General features: G+C 46.2%; 1 non-coding gene across 1 annotated transcript; it reads left to right on the forward strand.

Moving 5' to 3' along the window:
* The first annotated feature begins 6433 nt into the window (after window positions 1–6433).
* Window positions 6434–6507, forward strand: TRNAK-CUU (transfer RNA lysine (anticodon CUU)). Its single transcript has one exon. It is a non-coding gene; the product is annotated as a tRNA-Lys (tRNA).
* Window positions 6508–12311: the final 5804 nt, after the last annotated feature.

The raw sequence follows: 12311 nt of genomic DNA on the forward strand, positions 1-12311 counted from the left end.
CTTCCCTACTCCTGCTGGCCACACTAGTTCTGATACAGGCCAGGATGCCATTGGCCTTCTTGGCTGCCTGGGCACACTGCCGGCTCATGTTCAGCCGGCTGTCGACCAACACCCCCAGGTCCTTCTCTGCTGGGCAGCTTTCCAGCCACTCTTCCCCAAGCCTGTAGCGCTGCATGGGGTTGTTGTGGCCGAAGTGCAGGCCCCGGCACTTGGCCTTGTTGAATCTCATACAGGTACACACAATCTTGGTACACACAAGAAGAGAATTAGGTGTTTTATCTGTGATGTTTTCTCTTAATGCTGAAATTGGCTGGAGACACACAGCCACATACTGATTTACGTCATAAACCCTAAGGATAAAGCATAGAAGAGCTGCAAAAGAAACTCTGGACTTTGTTCTAGGCTGTTGTGAGTTGACAGCAGTAGATAATACATTACGTGAAAAGCACACTGGAGACACCATTGTGTACTGTCATCACAAGAGAAATAAAAATCCAGAGTTCAGTGTTCAGAGAGAACAGCTGCAAATATTAGTTCTTCACCCCGGTAAGCAGGTACTGGCTCCAGGCTGAGCAACAAAACCATGCCTCTTTCCTTCACAGCAAACCAAAACATTGCTCATAAAGCTACTGTGAAGACCTTGATTAAATGATTAATTATCACGGACGTGTTAGGAGGGGTTGTTTCTGCTCTCTGGTCTGCTGTCATCTCCTTTCCTCCTGCTCTGCCCTGGGTTTGAACTCCTGCTTTTGAACTCACACACTCTTTTATACCCTCAAACTATGGCACCTTGAGATCTGTGTGTGTGTAAGGGGGCTGTCATGCATTGACTTCTCCCAGTTGTGGGGAAGGGGGTACCTACAAGGCCTTTCAGCGGAATAAGAAAGAACAGGCAACCGGCTATCTTCTGAGACCTCCTTACTGGTGCTGAGAATATTATTATTTATTATGTTTTGCATTCTCCCAGGGCTTTACAGAACGGATTAAAAGTTTGCCCTTAGTAGTAGTCCCTTACTGCAGTGCAAAGCAAGTGGCATTAAGTGTAACATGTCACTGCTCCAAGCCAGAAGCCCAACGTACCCACCTGGTAGAGGTTTAAAAGGAGAAGGCTGTGACCAAAGTTCTGGCTTGCATTGCAGGGTTCTGCCCCTGGAAACCCGACCAAGATCCCACAGCTGCGGTCTTTGATTCAGAGGATGCAGGAAATAAGAGTAACTGTCAGTTGGAGTAATCACGCGTGCTCATGGCTGTGTGAGGGAGAAATGGAGCAGCTGGGCCTTGATGCATATGCAAAAGAGGGCGACCAAGTGTGCACATGAGGGGCTGGACGGGTGTGTGAACGGTTACATTACAGAGGGAGACGTGGAGGCTGAACAAATCCAGATTGTAGCTCTGTCCCCTGCTGTACTGCACACCAGGAGTTCTGGAAAGAGCTTTATGTTATTTATCTTCCAGCCACTTCAGTTAGCACCAAGAGGCAGCCACCCTGCAGTGTGGTACATCGACATGCCTGCAATGACTTTCCTCCAAAATTGCAAAGGAAAGCCACCTTGCTAACAGCACGCTAGGAATGCCATGAAGGGAGCAGAATCTGTACTGAAACCAAGTCTGGCTATTAATCAGATTCATACCAGAAGTTCAGACTGTTTAGCGAAGTAATGGAAATGAAAAATGTGTAATGCAAAAGTACAGTTTCAGGAGAGTAGGGGGATTTTTCAGGCACAGAGGTTTCACAGCTATTCACCCAGTTTGCATTTATTTATCCATCTGGAGAGCTGCTGCTGTGGTGAGGACTGAGACTGGAGCTCTCAAAGCATCAGCCGGGCACATCTTGAGCTGAAAGAAAGATCTGAGAGATGCAAATTAGGAATGCGGGTATAAACATCTATATGTGGCCCAGCTAGTGCTGTAGGAGGGCAGGGTACTACTCTAAGAGGCAAAAGTTCTCCTTCAGGTTACTGGTCAGGTAACTGCACGCACACTGCTTGCAGTCAGCCACTGGTGTTGCTTTATCGCGGCTTACGCACACAGCCTCAGCAATTGCATGGGCAAGTAAGAACACCCTCATGCTTGTATTTAGCACAGGCACCGGTGTATAATACAGGTGCAAAATGTACAGGCTCTTGCAAATGAAACAAGTACCGGGATTTTTTCTTTGATGGGAGGGAAAGTAAAAACGAAACCCACTGAGGCCGGGGACGGCAGGTAGTTGACTTTGCAGAACAACATCTGTGCCTCCTTGCTGCTGCTGAGCAGGGAAGTAGCTGCCCCATTTTTTGAGATCTTCCGGTGGAAGTTTAGGTTCACTGAGCATTCAGATAAACTCCGTGCTGCTTTTAAACAAATAGATATATGGTAGGAAAGGAACTGAGGAGGCCTGCTTTATCTGTTTTGCTGTGGCTGAAATTGGAAGTACAGCCTGTCTGCTTTGGGGAAATTTCAAGGCGGGATTTTGCAAGGAGTTTCAAAATGAGCTTTGTAAGATCGGGTAGGAACTATGTTAAGAGATGTAGCGTAGGTGGCTTCACAACAGTCTGAAGGAAAAACTAACTTACATGAGTTATATCTGATTTGTGCATCTCATGTTGGAAACATATTTCTAAGTGAGACTGTGACGGAACTGCCTACTGGCTGGGTAATGGCAGCAGGGAGTAGACAGTGTTACTAGTAAAAGATTAATGAGATGAATGAAACTTTAATCTCAGCATTTGTAGTCTAATTTGTTGCTCTTATTTTCACTTCACATTGGCTGGCTCACTGAAATGCCTTATCAATGAAAACAGTGATATGCTTAGAAGCTTGAAACTAAGATCGTCTCTTTTCAAGAGGCTAGATGCTACATTATCGAGGAACTATGAGGCTTGACTTTCTGTTTGCAAAATAGGGAAGGAAAAAATGTCTACTGATGGAATTTAAAAGCTGGAGTTCTATGGCTTGTGTTATGCAAGTGAGCAGGCTTTCTGCTTTTAAAATCCATAAACAATTTGCAGCAGTTTTAGTTAATTGGGTCATGTTTTTTTTCTCCCTTGTAACCTTTTAATTGGACTCCTATATATGTCTTCTGGCTCCAGTTCTGCTTTTTTTGACTGCTTCTAGCAAATTATTTATAATCTTTCTGTTTTGGTTTACCAGTAATAAAGTGGACCTGGTAATACCTAGTCATCTCACAAGAGTATACTGAAAGTTAACTACAATTTGAAAAGCAATCCTAGATCCTCTGGTTCTTAATTACCATGTAGTAACTGTACAGCACTGAAGCCTTAAAAATAATTTAGTAATGAGTTACTGAAGACATGACCTCATTTTATTCCTAGTATCAATTTTTAGAATGTGAAAATGTTCCATTAGTCCATTTTCTGGAACAGAGTATTTGTGACTGACTAATTAGCAGCAGTTAGGTGACACAGATGTAGTTTAGCTATAGCTTTATCTACAGTATATTTACTACAGCAATAAAGGTGCTTGCTGCAGATGGTAATGCATGTGACAAAGAAAGTACTGTGCTCCCCAGTCAATACATTTATGTCATAACTGGAAACAGCTCAGAGGCTTGAGAATGCTTTATCGCATCATTCCTGGAGCTATAATTGAGCAAACCTTATCAAAGGAAGCTGTGGTACAAAAGTAAGTAAGTCATGAGAAGTTAGAAACATGTCCTCTGCTCACAAGAGAAAATAAAGAGAGGGGGTGGGAGAGGGGGTGGGTGGGTGAAGGAGAAATACAATTCCTAGAAATTCCTAGGAATTTCTAGAAATACAAAATTCCTAGATATACATGAGTTTTAGTAACTTTGCAAAGGAGAAAAGTAGTGACATTAACATCAAATTAATAGTTGCATTATGTCATTGTCTTTCATGTGATGAAGCTTACAGCATTTGTGCATCTGTGTGTACATCTATGCCGAATTTTTTTATCTCATGCAAAATAAGCCTTCTTAGGAGTTTTGGGGTCTTAATTAAAATAGGCACATAGGTACTCTTCCTTCACCGGGAAATGATGAAATAACCAGGAGACAGACAAAATCTAAACCCATGGGGTGCTCCAGCTGTCCCTCTAGTGCCTCTGCAGCAGATTTAACACGGGGTTTGAATTATTATTTTTTTTTTAATTTTTATTTTTACCCCCTCCCCAAGTCTATATTTATCCCACACTTGCTAGCAGCTGTACAGAGTGGGTGTCAAATGCTACTACAGATGGGAGGCACGAATTCCCAGCTAATGGCCTTTTGCACGCACCCATTCAGATTAGTTACAGGAAACGAGCTTCATGCAGGCGGGTGTTGTGAAGCCTGGTCCTTTGATGGAAGGTTTAGCGCCTGTAAGGATTTTGGGATGTGGCCCAGGACAAATAACTGTCTTAGAGCTGGATGGCCACTGTGCAATGCTCAGGGAAGCTTCACTATGGTGGACTACTCAGCTGAAGACCTCCAGGTTCTTCTGGAGGCATCTCCAACAGCCCTGCCGTAAATGTATCGACAGCCAAATGATTAGAACTTCAGGGTAATCCTCTTCTAAAGCATTTAACCAATTCAGAGTTTAACTCCCACTTGCAAAAGTGACCTTGGACTTGGAGACACACAGGCATTTAAAGAGGTAGAAAGACATCCGCAGATATTTTCAGCAACATACCGCACTTAACTTGTGGTGAGGTGGGGGCCTATGGGATTTTAGAATCCCACTAGGCATCTGCTTATCTAACCCAGTGTGTACATAGGTATGATCTTGACCTGAGACACTAAGAGGTGTGAATGATTTATTTTCCACGAAAGGCTTTTAGCAGGAAATACATGACTTAAAAATATAGACTCTTTGACTTGCTAGTCAGCTGATACCCAGCCTTAAAGAGGCACTTACATGTTCAGTGTCTCTTTTTGATGGTAGAGTTAATTGGGCACAGGCAAGTCTGCTTTTACGGATTTCTAATGCTGCCTCAGGTGGGACATATTGCATAGGATTTCTGACCCAATGTATACCCCTCTTTGGCTGCCAGGACTTTGATCCAGTAAGTGCTTTCCCGGTATACCTGGTGCATCAAGCAATAACATAGAGGGAGGCAGTGTGCTTGCTTCTCTGTTTTCCTTCCCCTAATATCCCACTGATACTCACCTAGGATATGGCTGTCCTGGTTTCGGCTGGGATAGAGTTAATTTTCTTCCTAGTAGCTGGTACAGTGCTGTGTTTTGGATTTAGGATGAGAATAAATTTGATAACACACCGATGTTTTAGTTGCTGCTAAGCAGTGCTTACACTAGTCAAGGACTTTTCAGCTTCCCATGCTCTACCGACTGAGAAGGCTGGAGGTGCACAAGAAGCTGGGAGGGGGCACAGCCAGGACAGCTGACCCAAACTGGCCAAAGGGATATTCCATACCATGTGACGTCATGCTCAGCACATAAACTGGGGGAAACCTGGCTGGGGGGGCCACTGCTCGGGGACTGGCTGGGCATCGCTCGGCAGGTGGTGAGCAATTGCATTGTGCATCACTTGCTTTGTATATTCTATTATTATTATTATTATTATTATTATTATTATTATTATTATTATTATTATTATTATTTTATTCCAATTATTAAACTGTTCTTATCTCAACCCACAAGTTTTCTCACTTTTACTCTTCTGATTCTCTCCCCCATCCCACTGGGGAGGGGAGGAGTGAGCAAGCAGCTGTGTGGTGCTCAGTTGCCGGCTGAGGTTAAACCACAACAGTCCTTTCAGCAGGATTTGGACTATTTTCTTCCCTTTTTCAGAAACAACTTCTGCTGTGTTGCCCCACATGATGATGTCATCAATGTATTGCAGGTGTTCCGGAGCTCCACCCTCTTCCAGTGCAGTCTGGATCAGTCCACGGCAAATGGTAGGGCTGTGTTTCCACCCCTGGGGCAGTCGGTTCCAGGTGTACTGGACGCCCCTCCAAGTGAAAGCAAACTGTGGCCTGCACTCTGCTGCCAAAGGATTGAGAAGAACACATTAGCGATATCAGTTCCAGCATACCACTCGGCTGCCTTTGACTCCAGTTCATATTGAAGTTCTAGCATGTCCAGCATGGCAGCACTCAGTGGCGGCGTGACTTCGTTCAGGCCATGATAGTCTGCTGTTAGTCTCCACTCTCCATTAGACTTTCGGACTGGCCATATGGGACTGTTAAAGGGTGAGCGAGTCTTGCTGATCACTGCTTGGCTCTCCAGTCGACGAATCAGCTCATGAATGGGAATCAGGGAGTCTCTGTTGGTGCGATATTGCCGCCAGTGCACCGTTGTGGTAGTGATCAGCACTTGTTGTTCTTTGACCCTCAGCAACCCCACAACAGAGGGGTCCTCCGAGAGACCAGGCAAGGTGGACAGCTGTTTAATTTCCTCTGTCTCCAAGGCAGCTATACCAAAAGCCCACCGGTACCCTTTTGGGTCCTTGAAATACCCTCTCCTGAGGTAGTCTATGCCCAGCTAGCTCAGTCGGTAGAGCAGGAGACTCTTAATCTCAGGGTTTGTGGGTTCAAGCCCCACGTTGGGCACCTGGTGCATGACAGGGGATGTGATACACCCACTCAGTGCCGTGCTCTTTGGCCCAGGTGTCTATGAGGTTGTTTCGGAAATGAGTCCCGTTGTCTGACTCAATTCTTTCTGGGGTGCCACGTCGCCATAAGACTTGCTTTTCAAGGCCCAGGATAGTGTTCCAGGCGGTGGCATGGGGCATGGGATATGTTTCCAGCCATCTGGTGGTTGCTTCCACCATTGTAAGCACATGGCGCTTGCCTTGGTGGGTTTGTGATATAATAGATCTGCCAGGCCTCCCCATATTTATATTTCAGCCATCGTCCTCCATACCAGAGAGGCTTTAACCACTTGGCTTGCTTGGTTGCAGCGCATGTTTCACATTCATGGATAACCTGTGCAATAGTGTCCATGGTCAAGTCCACCCCTTGATCATGAGCCCATCTAGATGTTGCATCTCTTCCTTGGTGACCTGAGGTCTCATGGGCCCACTGAGCTATAAATAGTTCACCCTGATGTTGCCACTCCAGATCCACCTGAGCCACTTCAATCTTAGCAGCCTGATCCACCTGCTGGTGGTTTTGATGTTCTTCAGTAGCCTGACTCTTGGGTACGTGAGCATCTATGTGAAGGACTTTTACAACCAGGTTCTCCACCCGGGCAGCAATATCTTGCCACAATGCGGCAGCCCAGATGGGTTTGCCCCTGCGCTGCCAGTTGCTCTGCTTCCATTGCTGCAACCACCCCCACAGGGCATTTGCCACCATCCATGAATCACTATAGAGATAGAGCACTGGCCACTTTTCTCGGTCAGCAATATTTAAAGCCAGCTGGATGGCTTTCACCTCCGCAAACTGACTTGATTCACCTTCTCCTTCAGCAGTTTCTGTGTCTTGTCGTACAGGACTCCACACAGCAGCCTTCCACCTCCAATGCTTTCCCATAATACAACAGGACCCATCAGTGAACAAAGCATATTGTTTCTCATTTTCTGGTAGTTTATTATACATTGGGGCCTCCTCAGCACGCGTCACCTCTTCCTCTGGCAATATTCCAAAATCTTTGCTCTCTGGCCAATCCATGATCACTTCCAGGATTCCTGGGCGACTGGGGTTTCCTGTTTGAGCCTGTTGTGTGATCAGTGCAACCCACTTACTCCATGTAGCATCAGTTACATGATGTGTACAGGGGATCATCCCCTTGAACATCCTTGGATAGTTAAGAAACTTCTTCTAAAAGGGAGCCGGAGGAAGAAGTGTACAAGGCAGACTACCCCAGAGTAGGGCTATCACGAGAACAGATGAATCAATTTTGTGACCCGCAACTGTTAACAGATATAAATTCCTTAATGTGGTCTGGTTAATCTGTCATTATCTCAAACCCTTCGTGCCCCATGTCGGGTGCCAAAAAGGACTGTCGTGGTTTAACCTCAGCCGGCAACTGAGCACCACACAGCTGCTCGCTCACTCCTCCCCCCCACCCCCGGTGGGGTGGGGGAGAGAATCAGAAGAGTAAAAGTGAGAAAACTTGTGGGTTGAGATAAGAACAGTTTAATAATTGAAATATAATAATAATAATACACAAAGCAAGTGATGCACAATGCAATTGCTCACCACCCGCCGACCGATGCCCAGCCAGTCCCCGAGCAGCGGCCCCCCCAGCCAGGTTTCTCCCAGTTTATGTACTGAGCATGACGTCACATGGTATGGAATATCCCTTTGGCCAGTTTGGGTCAGCTGTCCTGGCTGTGCCCCCTCCCAGCTTCTTGTGCACCTCCAGCCTTCTCAGTCGGTAGAGCATGGGAAGCTGAAAAGTCCTTGACTAGTGTAAGCACTGCTTAGCAATGACTAAAACATCGGTGTGTTATCAAATTTATTCTCATCCTAAATCCAAAACACAGCACCATACAGGCTACTAGGAAGGAAATTAACTCTATCCCTGCCGAAACCAGGACAATGGCAAATATAGGTTCATTGAGTAGCTACAGTTTTTACTTACCCGTGATACCGATGGTTCAGTATGTACTTGTCTCCCCTGCTGAAGGGGTTTTGAATTTGCACTTTGCGGGAGAGTGCCCAAGCCAGGAGGTTATGAGGAAGGGGCTACCAGGTGAGCCAGAGAGTGATGTGAATCTGCCCTGCCATCAGGGCTGTCGTGTGGGGAGGAAAAAAAACCCCCTCTGTGTTTAGCTATGTCACACTGAATATTTAGTAATGTCCTTAGTGGAACGCAGCTGAGTGACTAGGCTTTTCTTTTGCTAAAATTTAATGTCAGATTCTTTCGATCCCGTGAACTTTTTTTTCATGCGCAGTGGGACAATTTCCATTGGAGAAACTGAACTTCTTCCTACCCCATGGCAGGGTGCTTCCCACTGAGCTTGGGACAGGTTTATGGGAGATAAGAGCTTAATTCCCCGCCTAGAAGAGGGAGTTGAACTCAGGTTTAGGTTAACAAAATCCTTCTAGGCACTGACTTATAAAGGAGCCAAGCTGACGGTGCTCTTTTACTGGATTTTGAAATAAAATATTGGACATGTTCCTTAGGAAGGATTTCTCCCAGAAGGTGACTCAAGGCTGTGAATGAATGGAGGGCATTTTGTGCCAAGTAAAGTACTACAACCCTGGCAAGGCACAAGATTTGGGACAGATTTCTTTAGCACTTTCTAGTGCTGAGGTTATGTGACCTACATGGCTCAGGTCTAAAATTGCTTTGGGACATGGCTCTCTCGGTTGACACAGCCCACTCACCACACTTATAGTTGTACAGTCTTTTTGTGTTTTCCATTAGATCAGCACAACAGCTACCCTGAACTAGTATAACCTATCATCATCCGATTCAGCTCTGTGTACATAGGAAGGTATCTGATGGAAGGCAATTGCATTTGTAACTACGGCAGGAAAGCTAAAGGGCAGCAAGGTTCTTTGAAAAATAATTAGTTGTCTTAAATCTGGATTCTTCAATGACCTTGGCAGTATTAATTCTTTGAAACCTTGGTGTTTATTCACTTCTGACTGCCTTGCCTGTTATTTGCAATAAACATCTGATCTAGGGGGAATATATTTTAAAACTGGGCTCTGACTCCGCAGTGGGAGATTTGGCCTATCTGTATGGCAGAGCACTGGGAAGGCTCAAGTGTTGTGAGTGTGAAATGAAATGTGACATACAGCTATAACGTGAGCTGCTTCTGCATTTGCTGCTCCACTCGTATTCCCATACAATAAATGTCCCTTGCACAGGACAGGCCCAGTCCCACTCAGGACAAAGTATTTTGAAGTCCTGTATTTAGGTGGGTAGTCTCAAGTTCGAATAGGCTTGCCTTCTATACATGTACATGTTTGGTTTTGGTTTTATAACTCACTGAAGGAAGCAAGAAGTCACAGACAAAGCTCAGTAGCTCAGTACACCCCTAGTCCCATTGTCCATCACTTTTGCCCTTTTTCATAAATACAACAAGACCTTCAGGACAGCTTCAGTCTTTTCTTCTCAGTTCATGTGTTTATATTCTACGATCATAATTGGAGCCCATAGGCAATATTCATACTACTTTTAATAGGCATCAGTTTGAGTAACAGATGCTTATTACAACGATTCCATCTCCTCACTAGTCAGGGCTATGTGTAAAAAGGGAATACGTCATCGTATTTGGAGATGGTGGGTTTTGAGTGTCTTCCCATGTAAAATCTTTCTGTACAAGACAGCTGGGGACCTGGCTGGGCTCTGATCCCACAGGTAGCCCCGTCACCACTTTGAGTGGGCCACAGCTGCTAGGGAAATCGAACTGCAGAGTGCCTCGGGGAACTGGGAAGGGGGCATTTCTGAACTTAGACACCGAGTTCAGCAAAATTGGTGCAAGGCCATGTACATTAAGGCTACACCTGCATTGAACAGGGCATTCCTCAGCCGGGTGGGTGGTGAGCGAGTCAGCAGTGCTCCGCTCAGGGCAGTGCCATGGACTCACGTGGGCTGGTGGGATTTTCACTGGCAGAGGGTACTGAATCAGCTTTCCAGATAATACCCCTTTCCTGATTGCTAGCTCTTGCTTTTTGGGATATGATGGTGAAATAACCCTGCCCCTAAAAGAAGCAGTGAGATGCTGACAACTTCACTGCTCTGCAAATTGATTCCCGATAGGCGTTTCAGCACTGCCAGGGCTGCTGCTAAAGTAGATGCAGAGTAAAGGAGGGCAAATTTTAATGCTGTTGATATTCTTCCAGTGTGATTACAGATCATGTATCATGTATCAGTTGCTCAGTGGGAAAGCTTGGGACTTCAAGTGAAGTACTGTGGGAAAAAATCTATTCTTTTTTCCTTTAAAAAAAAAGAAAGCAGATGTAGCTTCTAAAATATCTATTTGAGTTTATTTTTTGAAACAATCATATAACATAACTGAGACGTGGGATGAGCTTGTGGTGAGAATCATGTATTTGAGCAAACTAATTTCTGGGCTATGAGATGAAACAAAGTATAAACATGCAGGAATATACTCTGATCTACTTGCTATTTTTATGGCACCATTGTAACAACCTCCTGCTGCAACTATGCAGATCCTAGAATATAAGCAAGTGTTCCTTTACCTTAGCAAAAGCTCACGTTCCTCAGCTGGTTCATAGATTGAAAAATACCTGGATTTGCTGCTGCTGTTTGTCATCCACAGCAAGGACATCCTGGGTTGGCACCTCCTGGCTCGCTATTGTGCTCTGCTTTAGCATGTGACCGTGCATGCTGATCGCTGGTGACAATTTGGCTATTCACACAGCCCACGCCATGGAGGTCTTGCCGCTAGTTCTGCACAAGCATTGATCTTTTCGAACAAACAATTCCATAGATGTCAAGGCCAGGGATTTGAAAAGGGTGGAGTAAAAGATCTATTTGATAGCTTAATATTCTTGGTAGTCTTGTAACGCAGCTCGCTGGGCAAACTATGTAATGAAAACTTCTCTGCACTTAATGGTATTTTAATAGAAAGATCTGAGATTGCAGCTAGGAAAGTAGTTGGTTTTCTTTTAAACTGTTGCAGTCTCTTTAATGCAGCCACAATGCATCGGTTTGCCTGGTGTAAGTGCTAGCGAGTCTCGCAGGGCAATCTCTAAAGTGAAAATAAAATCACAGCTTAATTTCTGTAACGCGGTGCAATTTGTGAGGGTGCACGTGCTTTGCTAGCGAATGCATAACAAATAGAAGGGAGAACGGCCGACAACGGCAGCTTCCACAGCAGCACAACTGATCTCTTCAGTTCCTGCGCTTACGCAGCCTCTTCCTGCTCGTCGTATTAATTACAGACAGCAGGTTGTTCTTGTCTTTCCTCATCCAGCCTGTGCAAAGCTGCGTTAACAAACGCAAATGGCAGGACTGCACTAGTTGCACGCCGCCCGGGTGCAGAAGCACTGCACAGAGAGCCAGACGCTGCCCTGGAGAGTGAAAAATACCGCAGGTAAGGGCTTGACCGGGGGGGAAAGCACTGCGGCTGCAGAAACGGGGGCTGTGGTGGGACAAGCCCCCAGGTCCAGCTTTAGGACTCTTAGTACCGCATTAAAAGCGTGGCGGTCACGTCACGCGAAGACCCGACACACAATGAATTCGTTCGGCCGGTTCTGATCTCTTCAACGTTCCAGCACGTAAACGGCTCCGGGTCGGAGTGGCTGCCGGGCCCGGGGCCGGGCGGGGGCCCGCACTGCCCCGGCTGCCGCCGCACCAGCTGCGGGGGCCGGGCCGGGCCGCGCTCCCCGGCCGTCCTCACCTGGGCGGGGCGGGGCGGGCCGCTGACTGACGTGCGGCGGCCCCGCCCCCGCGGGCGCGGGCGGTGCCTCCGCTGCCAACCAGCAGC

This window comes from Aptenodytes patagonicus, chromosome 2 (assembly GCF_965638725.1).
Source record: "Aptenodytes patagonicus chromosome 2, bAptPat1.pri.cur, whole genome shotgun sequence".
Taxonomy (NCBI): Eukaryota; Metazoa; Chordata; class Aves; order Sphenisciformes; family Spheniscidae; genus Aptenodytes; species Aptenodytes patagonicus.